The 22,326-nt window shown below is 32.2% G+C and overlaps 1 pseudogene; it reads right to left on the reverse strand.

The window, feature by feature from the left end:
• Positions 1-15,859: 15,859 nt before the first annotated feature.
• LOC132693272 (NADH dehydrogenase [ubiquinone] 1 alpha subcomplex subunit 5-like) lies at positions 15,860-16,200 on the reverse strand (annotated as a pseudogene).
• Positions 16,201-22,326: the final 6,126 nt, after the last annotated feature.

Genomic DNA, 22,326 nt, shown 5'->3' on the forward strand with positions numbered 1-22,326 from the left:
TTATTGAGCTTCATAGATGTTGTGTTTTTAACAAATTTAAGGTTTATGGTATCCTCTGTTGAAGAAATCTTTCTGTACATTTTCCCAATATTATTTGCTCACTTTGTGTCTCTGTGTCACATTTGGTAATTCTAGCAACATTTCAAACTCTTTCGTTATCATTATGTTTGTTATCGTTGAGGTTACTGTTGTAATGGTGGGGGGTACCACAAACCGCATCCATATAAATCAGCAAACATAATAAATTCTGTGTGTGTTCTGACTGCTCTACCCACTAGCTATTCCCTCATCTCTTTCCTCTCCTCAAGCCTCCATATTCCCTGAGACACAATGATTGTAAAAGTAGGCCAATTAATAACGCTAGGCCTCCAAGTATTCAAGTAAAAGGAAGGGTTGCACATTTCTCACTTTAAATCAAAAGCTAGAAATAATTGGGGCGCCTGGGTGGCTCAGTCGGTTGAGCGTCCGACTTCAGCTCAGGTCACGATCTCGAGGTCCGTGAGTTCGAGCCCCGCGTCAGGCTCTGGGCTGATGGCTCAGAGCCTGGGGCCTGCTTCTGATTCTGTGTCTCCCTCTCTCTCTGCCCCTCCCCCATTCATACTCTGTCTCTCTCTGTTTCAAAAATAAATAAATGTTAAAAAAAAAAAAGCTAGAAATAATTAAGCTTAATGCAGAAGGCATATTGAAAGCCAAGATAGGCTAAAATATAGGCCTCTTGTACCAAACAGTGAAGTTGTGGAACCAAAGGAAAAATTCTTGAAGGAAATTAAAAGTGTTACTCTAACGAACACACAAAGGACAAGAAAGTGAAACAGCCTAATTGCTGTTATGGAGAATGTTTCAGTGGTCTGGGTAGATCAAACCAGCCACAACATTCCCTCAAGCTAGGGCTTCATCCAGAGGAAAGTCCAAACTCTCTTCAGTTCTATGAATGCTGATAAAGGTGAGGAAGTTATTGACAAATAACTTTATTGGAACCAAAGTTATAACCAAGTTATAAAAATAACTCATTCACAATCCATCTGGTCACCCAAGTGCTCTGATGATGTACAATGTAATTCATATTGTTTTCATGCCTGCTAACACAATATCCATTCTGCAGCCCATGGATTAAGGAGTAATTTTGACTTTAAAGGCTATAATTGGAAAAATATATTTTATAAGGCTATAGCTTTCATAGATAGTGATTCCTCTGATGGATGTGGGCATAGTAAATTGAAAATCTTCTGAAAAATATTCACCATTCTAGATGCCATTAAGAATAGTCATGATTCATGTGAAAAGGTCAAAATAGCAACATTAACAAGGCTGAAAGTTTATTCCAACCCTCATGGATGACTTTGAGGGGTTCAAGACTTCAGTGGAGGAAGTAACTACAGACATGGTAGAAATAGCAGGAGAACTAGAATTAGAAGTAGAACCTGATAATGTAACTGAATTTCTGCAATCTCATGTAAAACTTCAATGGATTAGGAGATGCTTCTTAAGAATGATTAATGAAAATGGCTTCTTGAGATAAAATCTACTCCTGGTGAAGATACTGTGAAGACTATTGAAATGATGGCAAAGGATTTAGAATATTACACTAACTTAGTGGAGAAAGCAGAAGCAAGAGGATTGTTTCCAATTTTGAAAGGTCTACTGTGATTAAATGCTATCAAACATGTTACAGAGAAATGTATGTTATATGTTACAAATATGTTACAGAGAAATCATTCATGAAAGGAAGAGTCGATCAATGTGGCAAACTTCATTGTCTCATTATAAGAAATTGCCACAGCCAACCCAACCTTCAGCAAACATTACCCTGATCAGTCAGTAGCCATGAACATCATGCCAAGAACCTCTACCAGCAAAAAGAGGACTTGCTGAAAACTCAGATGGTGGTTAGTATTTTTTAGCAATAAAGTATTTTTAATTAAGGTATATGCATTGTTTTTAATATACCTAATGCTAATAGACTACAATATAGTGTAAACATAACTTTATACGCACTGGGAAATTAAAAATATCATGTGATTTACTTTATCGCAATACTCATTTTTTTGTAGTGGTCTGGAACCAAAGACACAGTATCTCCAAGGTATGTCTGTATTAAATTCACTTGTGAGTTGTGATATTTTCAACCTCTGATGGGTTTATTGGTATAGAACCCCATCCTGAGTTGAAGAAGATCTGTATGCCCTGGGGATGATCTACTCTAACCAGTTTCCTGTTTGACTTTAATTATTACAATCTTTCAACCTGATTAGTGCCTAGACTGATTCTCAATATCACTAGCAGTCTTACATTATGATATAAGCAATTCTTCCAGGTACACAATCAAGGCTAAGAATTTGAAGCAGGCTCCAGGCTCTGAGCTGTCATTATAGAGTCTGACCTGGGGCTCAAACTCACAAACTAGACCATGACCTGAGCCAAAGTCAGATGCTTAACTGACTGAGCTACCCAGGCACCACTTTTTAGCTTTCCTTTTAAAAATAATTGTTTGTTCAATAGTGTCCAATATAAATATGTAGTCAGCACATACACATATTCTTCTGTTATGTGTTTTATATATCTCAATGAAAAAGTTCAAATTTAGTTTAAATAATGCACAACCGTTATTAGAAACTATAGAGATGCTGAACTTACATCACTCCAAGTAACTGTAATCCACACTCCAAAGTCTATTGATTATTTCTTTTTCCCTTCATGAAACCCTAAACTATAAAACTTCAGCCTTTATAATTGTTCAGTGATATTTTACCAACAGCAATCTTGAGTCCTTCTTTCTGTCTTCATTGAAGCATTAGCAAAGATTGAGGGATATGGTCCAGAAAATAGCTGTCTTTAAGGACCTAAATAAAACATGAGATTCCCATCAATAGGCTCTGTAATAGTTATATGCATTTAAAACTTTGAATTTTCTTTTGTTTTTAAATAATTTCCTCAGGGAACATATTTTATAAAAATATATTGACTTTCTTCCTATAAGTCTTTATTTGTAATGGGGGTGTGAGTGTAAATGTGTCTGTGTATAGCAAAAAAACAAAAACAAAAACCTGCTAATACTGGGTATCTAAATTTTTAAGACGTTTGAGGAGTAAACCAATTGTGAAATACCATCTTTTACAATTACACATATATAGCATTAATTTGTAATGCACAATTGTAATTGTTAATCATTTGGAATGCAGATCTTGGAGTCTAGGGTAAATAAAACAAATTAGTGACTATGATATGATGACGAAATTAGTGATTCAGCAGTGTTAATTTGCATTATAATCATTTTCTGAAAAACTGTTGGACTATGATGAGAAAATATGTATTTCTTAATGCTACTGTAGATAAAAAGCTTCCTCATGAGTCTAAATACACATGTGACTGGCATTACCAATGTTCATCAGCCTAAAATGCTATACATCTATTGGGCAAATATTAAGTAAGTACTAAGAACTCCAAAAACTGCTTTTAATCTTTCTATTAAATGTAAATTGTTGAATCTGAATCCTCAAATTTTGGGACTACCTGTTATAAATATATATATTTATTTATACTTTATATATAATATATAATAAACTTTTACATGTGTATATGTAATTGCAAACTGCCCAGTTTTCATATCTGTAAATAAGGGTGGGGATTAGTTTGCTCTTTTATAAACATTTGCAAATAAATAAATGCCAATATAAAATTTGCATTTTCCATAAAGTTGGTGGAGAGATGGAAAACAATATATCAAATATTAAAATTTATTTGTTTTTAAAGATAGGTCAAAATTTCATGAATGTTAATTGCAAAGGAATCCTTTTTTAATAAAAAATATAGTATTTATATTAATATGTCTATCTCTATCATATCCACACACATACACACACACACACACATAATAATTATGTCCTCAGTGTTTTGTTTTTCTTGGAAGCATAAATGAAAATGCGTTATAAGACAGGCTTTTAATTCTCTTTCCCATAAAGTGGTTTTAGTGTATTCAAACCTGACCACCTCAAAACTAACTTTCCAAGGTATTATGCATTATGGGGGTTACTACATAAGATTGTCATGGAAATCAAATATTAAAGTAAGAGTTCATAGTTTAATATTACTAAAAACATATAAAGTAAAATCTTTTTCTCCCTACCTTATTATTTTTTCTAAATATTATGGAAGGACTTCTGAGAATATTTAAATGATAATAAGCAGTGTGCTAGAAATTTGTTATTTTTAGTCTATGAATGGTAACATCAGTTAAATCATATGTGCAAAAAAATATCCTTATCCTTTTCATAAAAAATTCTCTGACGTGTTTGATAAAATAGATCTTCAAAGCTAATACGCTGGAAATTTGTTATTTTTTAAACTATGAGCAGTAACTCTTCAATTAAATCATATGTGTAAAAAAACAAATTCTTTATGCTTATTCCTAAAGAATTATTTGACGTGTTTGATGAAATAGATCTTCATAGAAATATATCACCTATTGCCTAATCTGTTTTGTTGATCATTATATTTTCGTCTTATTGCTAACCTCTTCATTATCACTGACAATGTAGCATATGATTACAAACAGTATTTATAGAAGTTGACATTTATGGAACACTGTTCCAAATGCTTTGCTTTTCATTTAATTTTCGCAAAACTCTGATGTGGCCATTATCATTCCCCATATTATAGATAAAGTAACTGAGACTTAGAATAGGGTCTGCATGTAGATAGTAGATAAGACAGCAGACTCAGTGGTCAATTGCTTACATTCTTATTCCAGCGCTGTCATTTACCAGAGAATTTGGATAAATGCTGTAAACTCTAAGTCCTCTATTTCCTTATTGGTTAAAGCAAATTGTTTATATTTTTTTATACAAACAAACAATATTAAATGCATGTCCTGGCCCAGACATTAAGATAGATAAAAATGTGCTATATTTTAATTGGTTAATCATGATGCTGGTATTATTCTGTCCAGTGGATGATGGAATTGTAACTCTCTTAGGATATTTAGGGTTTTTAATACTTATAGATATAAAATATTTCTTTAAGGCTCAAAAACTATGAAGTCTATAGATGTGTTATTGAGCTCAAAATGGAAATTTAAAGAATCCTGAAATTAAAGAATTAAAATTTTCTGATTTTTAAATAATTTTTCTTTATTTAGGTGTCATTGACATACAATATTACATTAGTTTTCAGGTGTACAGCTTAGTGATTCACATTTCTATACATCGTAAAATTGTAATCACAGTAAGTCTATTTACCATCTGTCCTCTTACAAAGTTAATACAATATTATTGACTATAATCCCTAAGTTATACATTTCATGCCCATTACTTATTTACTTTATAATTGTAAGTTTCTACTTTTTAATTCCCTTTACTCATTTTGCCCTACTGCAACCTCCTTTCCCTCTGGCAACATAAAACTGTTCTCTGTATTAAAAAAATTATTTTTTAATATAACATTTCTTATTCTACAGGGAAGGAAAAAACCCAAATAGCAATGCATGTTGGACTGTCTCAATTAAAAAGATATGTTAAGCTGAATTTAAAGAAAACCTAACATTGTAAAAGAACATAATGAATGATTATTTTGCACTGCATTCCAAGCAGTGTTACTTTCACCAAACCAAGAAAATATATTAGACAAAGTGTATTTGAAAATTTCACTTTATTTTCAAGTTCATCACAAATATGCTTACAAAACAGAACATCCCAAGCATATATATTTTTTTAAATTTACACTCTGACTTATAAAAACTGTTAATTAGTGAAAATGTTGACCTTTATTTTTCATGTGCCTTTTGAAGTAATTGAACTAATGAGTAGAAAAGGCTTAAATGTGAAATGTTGTTAGTTTTCAATTTTCTAATAAAACTATATAAAGTGATTACTTTATTGAATTTAGTAATTTCTATTAGTACTACTGAATGTGATTTTAAAAGAAACCTCATTTTACTGAATATCTCAGTCTTTCTCAGTAACAGTAGAACTCTACTAGCAATAATACAGGGTCATCTGGGGTGCTTAAAGCTGAAATTAAGAAATGTTTTAAGTAATAAAAATATATATGTAGCACAAGTGTAGGGCAGTATCCAGGGTTTAGAAAGTGGGGGATGTCTTCATGGTTTCATAGCTGACTACTAGCAAACAGGAACACAATGACCCCATTTAAATTCAAGAGAATTAAACTTTAGGTCATGAAATTTTAAGTATAAGATAATTAGATTCCCTCATTTGTATAAAACTGTTTGAAAATAAAATGGAAAGTCAGTCACAGGTGAACCATACGTCTAAAAGGAAACAGTCTAAGGTATAATTAATCTTTCCTAAAATGATAGTAAAGTTTCTAATTTCAATTGTTTATCTCATGTGTGTCCTGTACTATTAACAGTTTTTGCTTCTTATATTTTGGTGTTCTGTTATTTGACATATAAATTCAGCTATAAAATCAATAGTAAATATGATAGCTTAGAAAGCTGATTTATTAGCAACACATTTTTTATCACATTTTTGGGTATCACATATTGTCAAGGGTATACACTGTTAATGAGCATCAAGTGAATAGTCTAAAAGATGTATAATTTTATAAATAATTAAACCAATAACCTGCATTCTAAGAAACAGATTTTGACATAGGTGAAGACAACATGATAGATGATAATTCTAATTATTCCTGAAATACCATGTTTCAGATTTATTGCATTTATTAATAACTATTTTATTTGGCATGATAGAATATTTTCAGGATTTGGGGGATTCAGTATGCATTAATCATGTATTGGAAACTTTATTCACAGAGACTAAAGTGGTAGAGAATACCCTCATTAAATAAGACACAAGTATCCCTTTCTGCCCAGGATACTGCCAGTATAGGCATATCCTTTTAATTATTTGCTAAAATAGTACATATTGGTATATAATCAGGATTTGAGCACTCATGGTAGGAAATGTATAGCTTTCATGTCAAAATTATATCATTGTTGAAAATAAGATACATAATTTCTTAAGACATTATTATGTGTAATGGTTCAAATAGTTCAATTCAAATTCAATTCAAAACCAAATTCAATTTTTTCTCAATACTAGATGATTTTACCTTTATCTTAAGAAAGATAACTTCATGGTATTGGGGCTTATTTAAACAAATATGTGTAAATATTGCCACAGCTTATTAATGAAGTAACAATAAAGAGACAAATAAAGACTGAAGTAGAAAACTGTTTGTCAGTGCCTCTCTAGAATTTTTTGATACTGCAAACAGCATACTCTGAAATACTCTTGAAAGTATATATCATATTCTTTAAGAGTTTTCAGTAGTGGAGCTCTTGGCTGTCTCAGTTGGTAGAGCATGTGACTCCTGATCTTGGGGCCTTGAGTCAAGCCCCATGTTGGATGTAGAGCTTACTTAAAATAAATTGTAACATTTAACATTCCAACATAGATTTATTGATTGGGCTTCTAAAAATGATGCTGGAAGAAGTCTGCAGTTAGAAATCTGTAAATTCTCAGTCAGTATTCAATACAAATATACAAAATTAGGATGGTTTACAAACATTTGCTGCTATTTTCAATGATATATAATTGTAGGCTAACTTCAGAGAAATAAATGATAAAAAGTGAAAGGCAGAAATTGTGAAGTCGTGTTGGTGACTTTTGCCTCCTCTCCTTGATTCAGGGTATACTACTACGCTCTCCTAGGGAATTGCAAACATTACTTCTCTGATTGAAAACTGTTCATTTTAAATGGCAAGTTTTATTCTTCAACTTGGTTTTAAATATTAAAAAATGGGTGGCTTATATGAGGCCTCGTATATACACATTACATAAATACTCATTAAGAACTCAGTGGGTGCCAAGTGATACTGAATTGTTTCATTATTTTGTGATTCACACTATGTGTAGACAGCTTTTCTATTTTGTTCATCAATGCATCCCTTATGCCAATTATAATTTTGCCACATAACACTTGTATGGCATATATTGGTTTAAATGAATCTAATTGAATTAAGTATAAATCAAATAGACAATGAAAGGAGGGATTACAAAGAAATTTCTCTTTGTAGTTTATGCAGAATAATGGAGTAGAACAAAATGTAAAAAATAAAAATTAAAAAATTCAAGCGGGACGGGCAACGTCATAAGATGCCAAGGTATATTATATGTTCTATTATGTTCAACAAAGTTGCTAAACTTATAAATTACCACAGAAGCATAACTAGAAAGAGAAGCAAGGGAATTATTTGCTGAAAGTACATAAGCTCATATAAGCTAGCCTATCGGCTATTTCTGTGTATTATTTCCCTATAAAGACATCAACAGGGTTTAAAAGTAAAGTTTCTTCCTATATTAAGCAAGCATTAAAGACCAGTAAAGAAGACTCCCAGAAACTTTAAAATAATTTCTATCAAATAAAATTGCATTGCAAATAAAGATTCTAATACCCAAGTTGGGGCTGAGTCATGTCTCAAGTGCTGGTGAAATTAGCATCTAGAGTTTGGGAGTATCAAGTTCTACTGTTAAAGTCCCTGAATGTACTCCCAATTACCAGGAGGCATTTTGAGGTGAATGAATAGTAAGCTTTTAGTAGTGGATAAAGACAAATGTTTCCAAAGCTTCAATAAAGCAAGGGAATAGCCTAGAATATATGTGAAATTCTATAATTAGTATGGGTAACTTAAAAATATTGTATTTTAACATGTAAATAATAATACTCATCAAAATAAGAGCATAAAACACAAAACAGCAATATAAATAATGTATAATTTCAGCATGACAGCACTTCCCATATTGTACGATTAATATGCTAACTACAAAAACATACCACGATGATTGATGAAGAAAAATTTTAATACTTTCCTTTCATTTTAATGTCATTCTACCCACTATGGTAACTTAAGCAAATGATTAAATGAAACAAAGGACAAAATAGAAAAAAAAAGCAATATTATAAGGTTGAAGCATATCCTTCGCATCTTTGGGTAAAATATACAAATTATGGAGTTATTACTATTGTGGTTTGTGTTATGTTCTTAAATGTGCAATTTTACTTTTCTCTAGCTTCATTGAGATATAATCAACATATAACATTATGTAGGTATAAGGTGTACAACATGTTGATTTAATTAATTAATTTATTTACTTAGAGAGTAGGAGAATGTGCAAAGTGGGGAGGGAAAAAGAGAGAAGGATAGAGAGAATCCCAAGCAGGCCCTGTGCTGCTAGCACAGAGCCCAGTGTGTGGCTCGAAATCACAAATTGTAAGTGAGACTAGGATCTGAGCTGAGAGCAAAAGTTGTTCCCTTAACAGACTGAACCACTCAGGAGCCCAGGAAAAATGTATAATTTTAATAAGCTAATTATTTTGTATTTTGTTGAAATCATATAGCCTTATCACGGCATCCCATCACATCACTATTCTTAATTTAGTATTGTTTTATATTGTGCTTTTATTTGTCAGTCACTTATGTAAATGTATTTATAAATATTGAGTCATTTAATCCTCAAAATAACCCCAAAGCTGGCTACTATTAACTTTACAGATGATAAAATTGAGGCATAATTAGGTAAACTAATCTGTACAAGTTCAGGCAGCAAGTATATGGTAGAGTTAGAATTCAAACTCACATATTCTGCTTTTAGAATCTAACTTATTAAAACAAAACACTATTGCAGAACTGTACATTGCTACAAAAGTTTTAAAAATAATCTGGAAATATTTATCACAATGAAAATACATCCACATTTTGGCCTTTTATGTTATTTAAAAGAGTTAGATGCGTATATACAAACCCTGAGGATATTGGAAAAATGGAAATTCAGAGTAATATATTACAAAACTACTTCTGGAGTCTTTATTTATTTTTCTGCATGTGTCTAATTACTACTTTTACCCTACAATGATATTAAATTGTTTACAGTAATATGGTATTTTCTGAGGAAATTTTCCTTTCCTTTCCTGTTTCCTGAGAGTTTTTCATGGGTTTTTGTTTTGTTTCAATGAAATATTTACTCTTTCACAGAAGCTTTAAGAAACACAAGAGATGAACATAGGGGAAGGGAAGGAAAACCCAGATAAAAAGAGAGGGAGGCAAACCATAAGGTAACCACTCTTAAATAAGGAGAACAAACTGAGGGCTGCTGGAAGGAAGGCAGGTGGGAGGGATGGGTGTCAAGGAGGGCACTTGGGATGAGCACCAGGAGTTACATGTAAGTGATGAATCACTGAATTCTACTCCTGAAACCATTACTACACTATATGTTAACAAACTTGGATTTAAATTAAATAAATAAATAAATAAAAATGAAATCAGGTTATCAAATTAAAAAAAACTGGGGATAAGTTTTGAAATTTTTAATGTTGTTAAATATTCCACTTAAGAACACAGCATTCTTCCCATCTGTTCAAAAAGATTTTACAATCTTCAGTATCATTTTATGAATTTTTAATGTCCTCTTTCATTCATATTAAATATCCTTCTATCCTTGTTATTATATAATTTTGTACTTTTTAAATAAATTATTTCCTTATTCCCATTAAGTTCGGTCTGAAGAATCCAGTAGGGGTAAATGGTAAATTTACTGAAGTTTCTGTGATACTTCAAATTCCGCAGGTGTAGACTCATTGCAGTTTTGAATCTTCTTCGTTAATTTTCTGGCTGCTATTTACTTTTTTTTTTACTATTGTTTTTTTTAATGTTTATTTCTGAGAGAGACAGACAGAGCACGAGCTGGGGAAGGGCAGAGAGAGGGAGACAGAATCTGAAGCAGGTTCCAGGCTCTGAGCTGTCAACACAGAGCCTGATACGGGGCAGGAACTCACGAACCATGAAATCATGACCTGAGCCGAAGTTGGACACTTAACTGACTGAGCCACCCAGGAGGCCCAGTATGTTTTAAATATTCTCCCCAGTGAGTTTATCTTTACATTAAATTTATTTCTGATATAGTCCATTTCACCTTTTTTTGAAGGAAATATTATGAAGAATATGAACTAGGTGATCATAGATAGATGAACATCAAGTATATATATTTATATGTAAGGCAGTATGTAAAAATCAAATATATATTATACATATGCAATATAATTGCATGTGTAAACATCAAAAAGACTAAGAATATAGTTTGAATCTCTTCTAAATTTGCATCATTTAAAAACATAGTTCTTGGGATTTTTTTCTTTCCCCATATTATATATAATGTGCATAATTTAAAAATCAGAAGAAAAGTGATGGGGCGCCTGGGTGGCGCAGTCGGTTAAGCCTCCGACTTCAGCCAGGTCACGATCTCGCGGTCCGTGAGTTCGAGCCCCGCGTCAGGCTCTGGGCCGATGGCTCGGAGCCTGGAGCCTGTTTCAGATTCTGTGTCTCCCTCTCTCTCTGCCCCTCCCCCGTTCATGCTCTGTCTCTCTCTGTCCCAAAAATAAATAAAAAACGTTGAAAAAAAAAAAATTAAAAAAAAAAAATCAGAAGAAAAGTGATATGTATTTAAAGAGTAAAACACTTTTGATAAAACATATGTAAAGAGACAATATAGGTAATTAAACACTGCCTCTCACAGGCATATCCATTTATTTATGCCTTTTCAACAATTGTGTCTATTCATATGCTTAAGTTCCAAGCAAAGTAATAGCCAATAAAATCTTGAGGGAGAGATACAGGGACACCTGTATTCACCCACAAATGGAATTTTTTTCCTTGAAAATGAGCTCAAGTTGCATGTTGATTTTAGTTCCTTTTCTAAGAATATACTGTCAAGTCATTGCTACACTACTTAAAGGAGGAATGATTAAATTCAGAAAGGGTTAGCTTAATATAATTCATCAAATATTTAGTATTAACTGTAGCTTCAAGCAATAGATCTACCTTATTTATCATAAATACAAATAAAAGAAAAAAAATCAATACTATTGTTTTGAAATCTCTTTTCATATCTGGAATGAATTAGTTTCCATGCTTTCAAAAACATATTTTAAATATAGTAGGTAGATATTATTGTGGTGTTATTTTTGTTATACTAACATTTTACTGTTGGAGAAAGGAGATTTTCCAATTATTACTACCACATTTTAATTGGCATATAACTTACTAGGTAGGACTAATTCTTGAAAAAAATATTAAATTAAAATATTAGCTTCTTAAACAAACAACAACAAAAAAAAAACCTGGCCCTTTAAACGTCACAAGTCATTATAAAAGACTCTAATGTTCCTAAATCCTCCTCTTCATCTTGATTTATGACACAATTTTTCAAATTGAGATTCTAGAGTTAAAACAGAAAACAAAAACAAAAATCATGTTGGATTAGAATGAGGGCAACAATGTGAATAAAAGTTTTGTTCTTCTGATATTACTGTTATGAACTAAGATCCGTTACAGATTCTTCATAACCACTACTTTCTTCTTATAAAACCTACTTTTTTAATCCCCAAATCTGTCAGAAAAATACTCTGAAATTATTCTTGTGTACATTTAATTGCTTTTATATTTATAGAAATATTATAATTTTAATAAACATGTTGGAGGTAGTAGGAAGTCAGAAATATCTAAAATAACTCTAAAACTTCAGCATTAATTAGCTACATTTTGAAGATAGACTCTAATGTGATAACTCTTTTTCCTATGTATCTTTTAACTTATCATAAAATTGTAATGTTAACTTAATAAATAATGTTGCTCAAACTTAAACTTAATGGTTATAGTTTGATTTGGAACAAGTAATATGAGGATTTTTCATGTTTTGAGTTACTTGGAGTTAACTCTAGGTAAAATGGCATGTAATATTGATGTTGGAGAAGAAGTTAGAGGGAGTTCGTGAAATTCCCCCCCCTCCTCCCCCTCTTCCTCCCCCTCCTCCTCCTCCTCCTCCTCCTCCCCCCCCCTCCTCCTCCTCCTCTAGTCTCTCCTGCATTTCTTCCTACCATTTTAAGAGATTTTTTTTTTTATTTAAATTCAGTGGTGGGACGCCTGGGTGGGTAAGTCAGTTTGAGCGACCGACTTAGGCTCAGGTCATGATCTCACGGTTTGTGAATTTGAGCCCCACGTAGGACTCTGTGCTGACAGCTCAGAGCCTAGAGCCTGCTTCTGATTCTGTGTCTCCCTCTCTCTCTGCCCTTCCCCCACTCATGCTCTCTCTCTGTCTCAGAAATAAATAAACATTAAAAAAAAATTTTATTGAAATTCAGTGGACAGACATGTAATCACCTGAGAGACACTGAATCAATTGAAGTGTTATTGACACACAATATCCTATTAGTTTCAGGTGTACATAATAGTGATTTAATATGTTTATGTATTATAAAATGATTCCCACCATAGTTATCATTTGTCACTGCACAAAGTTATTACAGTGTTACTGACTATATTACCTGTGCTCTACATTACATCCCTATGACTTATTTATTTCATAAATAGAAGATTATTATACCTGTTAATTGCCTTTTCTTATTTTGCCTGGGCACCAATCCCTCCCCACTCTCTTAACCAAAAGATTGATTCATGTATCTGAGTTTGTTTCTGTTTTATGTTTATTCACTTGTTTTTTACATTACACATACAAGTGAAATCATATTTGTCTTTTTCTGTCTGACTTAGTTCACTTAGCATGACACCCTTCACGTCCATCCATGTTGTTGCCAAAGGCAATATTTTCTTCTTTTTTTATGGCTAATATTCTATTGTGTTTGTGTGTGTGTGTGTGTGTGTGTACCACATTTTCTTTATTAACTCATCTATTGATGGACACTTATGTTGCTTCCATATCTTGGCTATTATAATCCTGCAATGAACATAGGGGTGCCTATATCCCTTTGGACTGGTGTTTTACTTTGTTGTTGTTGTTGTTGTTTTGTTTGGTTTGGTTTGGTTTGGTTTGGTTTGGTTAAATACCGATAAGTGGAATTACTGGATCATATGACAATTCTGTTTTTTGTTTGTTTGTCTGTTTTTTGTGCGTTTTTTTTGCAAAATCTCCACACTCTGCACTGATTTACATTCTCACCAACCGTGAATGAGGGTTCTCTTTTCTTCACATGCTTGTTATTTTTTTGTCTTTTTGATAATAGCCAGTCAGACTTGTGTGAGGTGATATCTCATTGTGGTTTTGATTTCTATTTCCGTAAAGATTAGTGATGTCAAGCATCTTTTCATGTGCCTGTTGGCCATCTGTATATCTTCTTTGAAAAAAATGTCTATTCAAATCCTCAAATGTCTATACAAATCTGCTCATTTTTAAATCAGGTGATTTATTCTCTTGACATGAACTCATATAAGTGTTTTATATATTTTGGATATTAACCACCATGAGGTATACGATTTTCCAGTCTAGCTCCCATTTAGTAGATTGCATTTTTGTTTTGTTGATGGTATCCTTCATTGGACATAAGTTTTTAGTTTGATGTAATTCCTTCTGCTTATTTTAGTTTTTTTTTAAGTTTACTTATTTATTTTAAGAGAGAAAGGGGGGGGGTGGAGAGGGAGAGAGAGAACCTTAATCAGGCTCCACACTGTCAGTGCAGAGATTGACGTGGGACTTGAACTAATGAATCATGAGATCTTGACCTGAACCAAAGTTGGTCGCTCAACCGAGTGAGCCACCCAGGCACCCCTACAAGGATTTATTAAACTCCAAACATTTATATCTTATAAGCAACTAAACGTTTTTACTCTGAATTCACAAAATAAAATCTCACACAAAAAGCCAAAGCTGATAGAACTGGTTTTCTTCATCCCCAACCCCTGCACAAACCTCTCCACCCAATTTTCTAGTTATATTAGTTGATTTGCCCTTGAGTCCAAGATAATGACTCTGGTATTATTCTTGGTTCTTCTTTCTTTCTCAGGACCAATATCTAAATGTAAACCAGAGAATACTTTTTTTTTTCTTATAAATGACAGCAGTACACAAACTTGGGCAGTTCTTCTCATACCCAGTATCACTGTTTTGAACCATAATCCATAACCTGAATATAGAACATGGACAGAGATAAGGTAAAAATCATGCTGAAAATTTTACCTTTATCTTATTTCCACAGACATTTAGTGGGTCCTTAAAGCTGCCACACAGCTGCATTACTAGTCTCAGAAGATAATCTCATTTCCTTCTTTACTGAGGAAATTGATGTAATCATTAAGGGGTTTTTCACCTAATGTCCTACCACAAATACTCAGTACATGTTTTTCCTTTCCACTTTGAGCAGAGATGCACTTTCCACTATCCTATATGATACCAATTCATTCACTTGTGCAGTAGGGTCCATTCTGCTTCTCTACTTCAGAACATCATTCTACCAACTCTCCCTTGTCTTTTCTACACTAAAAGGTTTTCATTCAAGACTACATCATTTCTAGGGGTTACTGGGTGGCTCAGTTGGTTGAGCGTCTGACTCTTGATTTTAGCTCAGGTCATGCTCTCAGGGTTGTGGGATGGAGCCCACGTTGGGCTCTATGCTGAGTATGGAGACTGAGATTCTCTCTCCCTTCCTCTGCCCTTCTCCCCTGTTCTCTCTCTCTCTCTCTCTCTCTCTCAAATTAATTAAAATATGTTTAAATCTATGTCTTTTCCATCAGCATAGAACAAACCAAACAAGATAAAGCAAAAATAAGTGTTCTCTTTTGCTTGAAAACTCTGCTGCTTATGAGTTACTGTTACTTTCTCTATTACTTTTATTCCATGATCTATTTTTTAAATAACTTAAATTAATGCTTTACACATCAAAATTGGATTTACAAGTCCCCATTACCATACTCATCAATATTAACAAGTTTCCTAAATATTTTCTGCATTAGTTTTCTTGATTATAAAATGTCAATAATATAGAAACATCTTTAACATAAAAGTACATTTAATTGCATCTGTTTCCCATGAACACACTAGTCATTTAATGATTATTATATTGGCCATTGCCATTGGTTGGCAGGAGGCTCTTCCAGTTAAAATTTCCACTGAATCATTTTTCTTGCCAGACTTAGTTCATTTTCAGCCTGAAGAATCACCTCTCCTAATTGGCCACCCTGAAGATGGTCTTCTAATCTCTTAACATCTGATTCCATTTAACCATGTTCAGTTTCTCATTCATAATCTGTTTTGTATACTCTTAATATGCTGCATTTTTAGGAATTTGTTCAAGAACATCAAGAATCTTTGTGTACAATATCCTTAGCCATTTGTGTGGACCCTCACATATAGCCAAACACACAAGGCCAGTGGTCTTCTACAGCAAACCCACCATAATGTCTCCATGATCTCTTAAAACTACTCCAAAGTTTTCACCCAGACCACTACGTAAGAAATAACTGTTGATATTGTCAAACAATTTATTAAGCTATCTCTATTATAATGGATTCTACTTTTAAAATATTGCTTATAAATAGAGAATATGATGCAATCTAATATTTGAATAATTGTCTTTAAATGATCTTATCTTGCAGAAAAGGATTGCTTGGAATATGTGTTGTGTATCCTTAAATATATTCAAATTCTTTTTCTGTCCTATTTCTTTGATAAGTTCCTTCAACACATTATTTAGTAAAATTGGAGATAGCAGGCATTTTAATCTCATTCCTGATTTTAAGTGATACGATTGTCCTATTTCAGCATAATGTATGATATTAGCTTTCAGGATTTTTTAATAAGATAGTATTTGATAATTTTTTTATTTTAATCTCAAATAGGTTTCAATTTATAATAAATATATTTCTATTTTTATTGAGATAATCATATACTTTTCACCTTTAATATATCAATGTGAATTATATTAATATATGTCTAAAGTTATAGAGAGAAAACTGGTAGGAAAAAGTTAAATTTTATAAGACAGTAAGCTATAATTTAAGTTCTAGCATTTAACTACAAAGCCTATGAATTTATCCATTACCATATATTATCAATAATCTTATGCTATGTACAGGGGAATAGGGCATAAAGTTGAAAGTAAAAGAATAGAAAATAAGACATGAGTTTTTCTGTGGTTTCCCTATTATGTGACTAGATAAAGATTTTTTTTTTTTTACTGTCTCTATTCAGTGTTACACTTTCAAGCACATCTTTGCATTATAGCATGAATGCTACAATCCAAACAACCACTATAGTACTCATACATAGAGTCACAGATCTTTTTTCAATGAATGTTTTTTTTTTTTGACAAAATGTACTCTTGTACCTAGTGGGTAATTAATTCAAGTAAATACATGAATAAATAAATTTCCATTTTTAGGCTATAGACTTCAAATAATTCAGTTTTTTGACCTTAGATATTATTTTTATTAAGTTTTTTAGTTTTAATTTTAGTGTATACATGTAGTGTTATATTAGTTTCAGGTGCATAATATACTGATTCAGCAATCTATACATTACACAGTGCTCATCATGGTAAGTATACTCTTTCATCCCAGTCACTGATTTCCCCCTTCCCCCCCCACTCACCTCCCCTGCCATCACCATCAGTTTGTTCCCTATAGTTAAAGAGTCTGATTTTGGTCCCTCGTTCTCTCTCTCTCTCTCACCATTTTTTTTCTCTAAGATGATGTGAAGTTCTGGAGTCATAAAGTTTAAAGAATTTTACTTGCACATAATTTATTTGCATGTCGGGTCAGTTTAAAACACATTTACACTTATGGACTAATTATATACATTTACCACAACTTTATATTATTCAACTATTTGATAAGTCAAAGTATTTCTTAATTTTCCAGTCATTCAAAGATTGTCTTAAGATAAATAACAGAGAAGTATTTCATTGAAAAATGGTATTAAGATTCATAACCAGATATTGCAGATTGGGATGGAAAATTACTTCATTAAATTATATCAAGAGGGATGAAGGACAAATTTTTAGAAAAGATAATGACTTCAGATTTAATTAAAATGTTACATTATTGTCAGAATAAAGGTCATAACCATAAAATGTAATTGAAAGGAGTTCATTATCACTTACCCCAAGGTATTATTTCCATTTCAAAGTATATATTGCATATTTGAGAATAAAATATAGAATGAATATTTTTTGTGATGAACAAACTGGGAAGATAAGAATTTTTATACATTAAAAAGCTTGGTTTTTAAAAATTCATCATATCTCTCTACATCTTTAGTCTACTGTCTTTAATCTGTACTCTAGTAATTTAACAATAATTTTTGTTATATTGTGGGCTAATAGAGTGATGGGAACCAGTACAATTAAATTTTCCTCACATTATCAAAGTGTCCTTTTATAACCATTCTAAAAAGTAGATCTTTTTAAAATGTCTGCTAATCTCCGTCATTTATCATACATGTAGGAACTTTATTGTATATTCAAAGATATATATCATCGTATAATACTATCAGTATGAAGCTATGAGTAAAATATGCACCCAGTTTCAGTTCCTGGGATCACTAATGTTATTGCAACTATACATTTTGGTGTCAAAGAGGAGAGGATATAGTGTATTTTGACAATTTTGAGACTTCTATTAGTTGTATAATTCTAGAAGAATATCATTAAGTCTCCAAAGTCTTCTCATTTGTCAAATAAGGGAAGTGATAATAAACTTTAGGATTTAAGTATAACTTTTACAATCTGTAAAACAACAAATAAACAAAAACAGAAGTTGTAGGGAGTCAGAAGAGCAGAAGACTTACATGATCTTCATATTAGGCAAAATAATTTTTTTCTCTAATTTCTGCCAATGAAAGTTTGTAACTCAAGCAGGAGGAAGTTTTTTGAGGCTGTAAGTACACACAATGAATTATAGCCTAGAGAGAGACAAGCAGATTTATAGTTAAATATATTTTAAGTGTGCATAATGGCAAGTTGGGAAAAAAAATAACACACACCATGATGAAAACAATAAAGGAGAAGAGATTGAAAATTATTCATTCCTTCTTTCACATTGTTTAATGTTTGTATTGGTATTTTACGCTAAGTGAAGAATACTTTGATATGTTAGAATTGTTTTAATTACAGAGATGCAAATTTATCATTAAGCAGTTTCTGTCTTTTGCAATGGACAGTCCTTGAGTTGCTGTTTTTCTAAACTCATATTTGTATTTACATGTAAATTTGTTGAACTGTAAGACATTTTCAGGGTTCTCTGATGTTAATTTACATGAGAAATGATGATTAAGATTCATTCATCAAGGCTCCTGGGTGGCTCAGTCAGTTAAGCCTACAATTTCAGGTCAGGTCATGATCTAGAGGTCTGTGAGTTTGAGCCCAGTTGGACTCTGTGTTGACAGCTCAGAGCCTGGAGCTGGCTTTGGATTCTGTATCTCCCTCCCTTTCTGCTCCTCCCCCACCCAGGCTCTGTCTCTCTCTCTCTCAAAAATAAATAAACAAAGAAAAAAAGATTCATTCCACTCTTAGGAATTAGAAGGAATACAGGAGTTATTTTATTTGTATTGCTTCAACAAAAAAGAAATATATGTTATTTAATTCAAAACCTTTTACTTTGTGGAGCTAAACTGCAGGAAATTTTAGGTGTGGCTCTTAATAACAGTGTGCATTTTCTTTTTTTCATATAATATTAACTATACTTACAATGCTATACATTTTATTCCCATAACTTATTTACTTTACAACTGGCATTTTATACTTTTTGACCCCTTCTCCATTTCACCCACCTTCCACCTTCTGCTTCTGCCAACTATCAGTCTGTTGTTCTCTGTTATCTATGAATTTTTGTTTGCCTGCTTGCTTGCTTGATTTTTTAATTCCACATATAAATAAAACAATATGGTATTTGTTTTTCTCTGCCTTACTTATTTCACTTAGTATAATGACTTGAAGGCCCATGTATGTTGCAAATGGCAAGATTTCATTCTTTTTTTTATTATTTTTTTATGGGAATAGTATCCCATTGCATATATATACCAGAATTTCTTTTTCCATTCATTCATCGATAGGCATTTAGGTTGTTTCCAGGCTTGCTATTGTAAATACTGCTGCAATGAACTTGGCACTGCAGATTTTTTTTTCCCAATTTAGTGTTTTTGTTTTCTTCAGGTAAGTAATTAGAAGTGGTGTTGCCAGATCATATGGTAGTTATAACTTTTTGAGAAACTTCCATACTGTATCAGTAATGCCATTCTTTGTCTCTTATTATAGCCTTTGTTTTAAAGTACACTTTGTCTTATGTAAGTATAGCTACCCCAGCATTCTTTTGGTTTCTATTTGCATGGACCATATTTTTCCCTATCTTTACCTTCAGTCTATAGTGACTCTCTTATAGTCTGCATATGGAGGGGTTTTGTTTTTGTCATTGTTGTATGTGTCTTTAGTTTTTTATTTATTCATTCTATGTATTTTGCTTGGAGACCTTAGACCATCTACACTTAAAATAATTATTGATTGGTATGTATTATTACTCTTTTGTTAACTGTTCTCTGGCAGTTTTGTAGTTCAACTCTTTTCTTCTTTCTCTCTTCCTGTGTGGTTGGATGACTTTCTTCAGTGGCGTTTGTAAATTCCTTTCTCATCATCTTTGGTATATCTAGTATAGGTTTTTGCTTTGCGGTTACCATGAAGCTTACATATGACAATCTTTACTTATGACAGTATATTTTAAATTGATAACAATTTAAATTTGAATGCGTTATAAAGCTCGACATTTTTACCCTTTCTTCTCATGTTTTATATCATATTTTATCTATTTTCATCATATAATTCCCTTAGCTCATTATCATAGTTATTTTCACTACTTTTCTCACCCTTCATACCAAATTACTAGGTGATTAATTCATTATTTTTACTACAGATTTACCAGGACCAGTAACATTATGTGCATTTTCTGATTGCAGAATTCTTTAATGAGAAATGTGTGTTTTCAAGAACATTGACTTTCAACTATCCCTCTTTCATTTGTTAAAAGCATTCAGTTTTTAGTGATAACTGGTGCATTTTAAAACGGATATTAAATAAAATGTTAAAAATATTTCAAGTATTATTTATATGAACTATAGCCTATTTCTTACCAAGTCATGAGAGGAAAAAACAACACTAAGTGAAATGCACAAATTCTAAAAATTTAGGTTTCTGATCAAAATTGTATGTTACTTTAATAATTTTAATAATTGTATGTTACTTTAATAATTTTAATAATTGTATGTTACTTTAATAATTTTAATAATTGTATGTTACTTTAATAATTTTAATATTTACTAATAATTTAGTAATATCAAACCAATGAAGAGATTATTTTTACTAATTATTTTCTTAATTTATGCTTTTAAAAGTCCAACTATGTCTATTTTGGATTATGCCACTGTATCATTCCTATGAGAAAACTGAAAAGTAGTTTTAGTTGCTCTTTAAAATCCATTTTTCCTACTAGATTACACTTGATTCAAACTGTAATGCTTTAACATTAGGTGTTTGTTACTGTTTCACATTTACACATGGTAAGATAATAAGTTTAAATTACCTTATTTAATTTTTACTTATTGATGGTTCAAAACTAGATTGAGAAATAGCAAAAAGTAATCAGTTTTGGAATTGAAAAGAATATTAGTTTTCATTTAAAAAGCTATGCAAGCTTAGTAATGTAGAAAGCAAAAGCAAGCATCCTATCACATTTGTAAGAGAAATTGCTTGGAGAAATTGCAAATTATAATGACTCTTGACTCTTTGGGGGTATAAGACAAATGACTAACTTGCTATCATGAGAATAACAGTCCAGTTCAGGAAAAAACAGAATCTATGGATTTGATTACCTGGAGAAGATTCAAAGAATACCATGTAATTGTGAGAGAAGATTCATCCTGATATATATATATATATATATATATATATATATATATGTATACATATATATATGTATATATATAATATATGGAATATATTTATTTATTTTGAGTTCATTTATTTATTTTGAGAGAGAGAGAGAGAGAGAGAGAGAGAGAGCAAGCATTCTCAGGGACAGAGAGAAAGGGAGAAAGTTTCCCAAGCAGGCTCCATGCTGTTAGCAGAGACCCAATGTAGGGCTTATTCTCAGAACCATGAAATCATGACCTGAGCTCAAATCAAGAGTTGGATGCTCAACTGACTGAGCAACTGAGGTGCCCTCAGCATGAAATTTTTAATAAATTGCAAAATGCGAGCTATACACTAGTATGATAGTCTGAAACTGCTGGAGATCATAGCTATAGGGGCTCTCACATCTATTTGCAGGATTTTCCTTCAGGTTTTCACAGGAAAGTAGGTAGCATCCTGAGAATGCCACTTGCCCCAGTCAGTGCCTGGGGTGAGAGAAACACCCGCCCCCACAGGAACTCCACCCTTACCCATTTTCCCTGCCTCCTTAAGAATCAAGAGGCTGAACCTACAGAGGAGAAGCAACAGAAAGAATTCTCTGAAGTTACCGGGGGAAACCTGCTACAG

This window comes from Panthera onca, chromosome B1 (genome assembly GCF_046562875.1).
Source record: "Panthera onca isolate mPanOnc1 chromosome B1, mPanOnc1 haplotype 2, whole genome shotgun sequence".
Lineage (NCBI taxonomy): Eukaryota > Metazoa > Chordata > Mammalia > Carnivora > Felidae > Panthera > Panthera onca.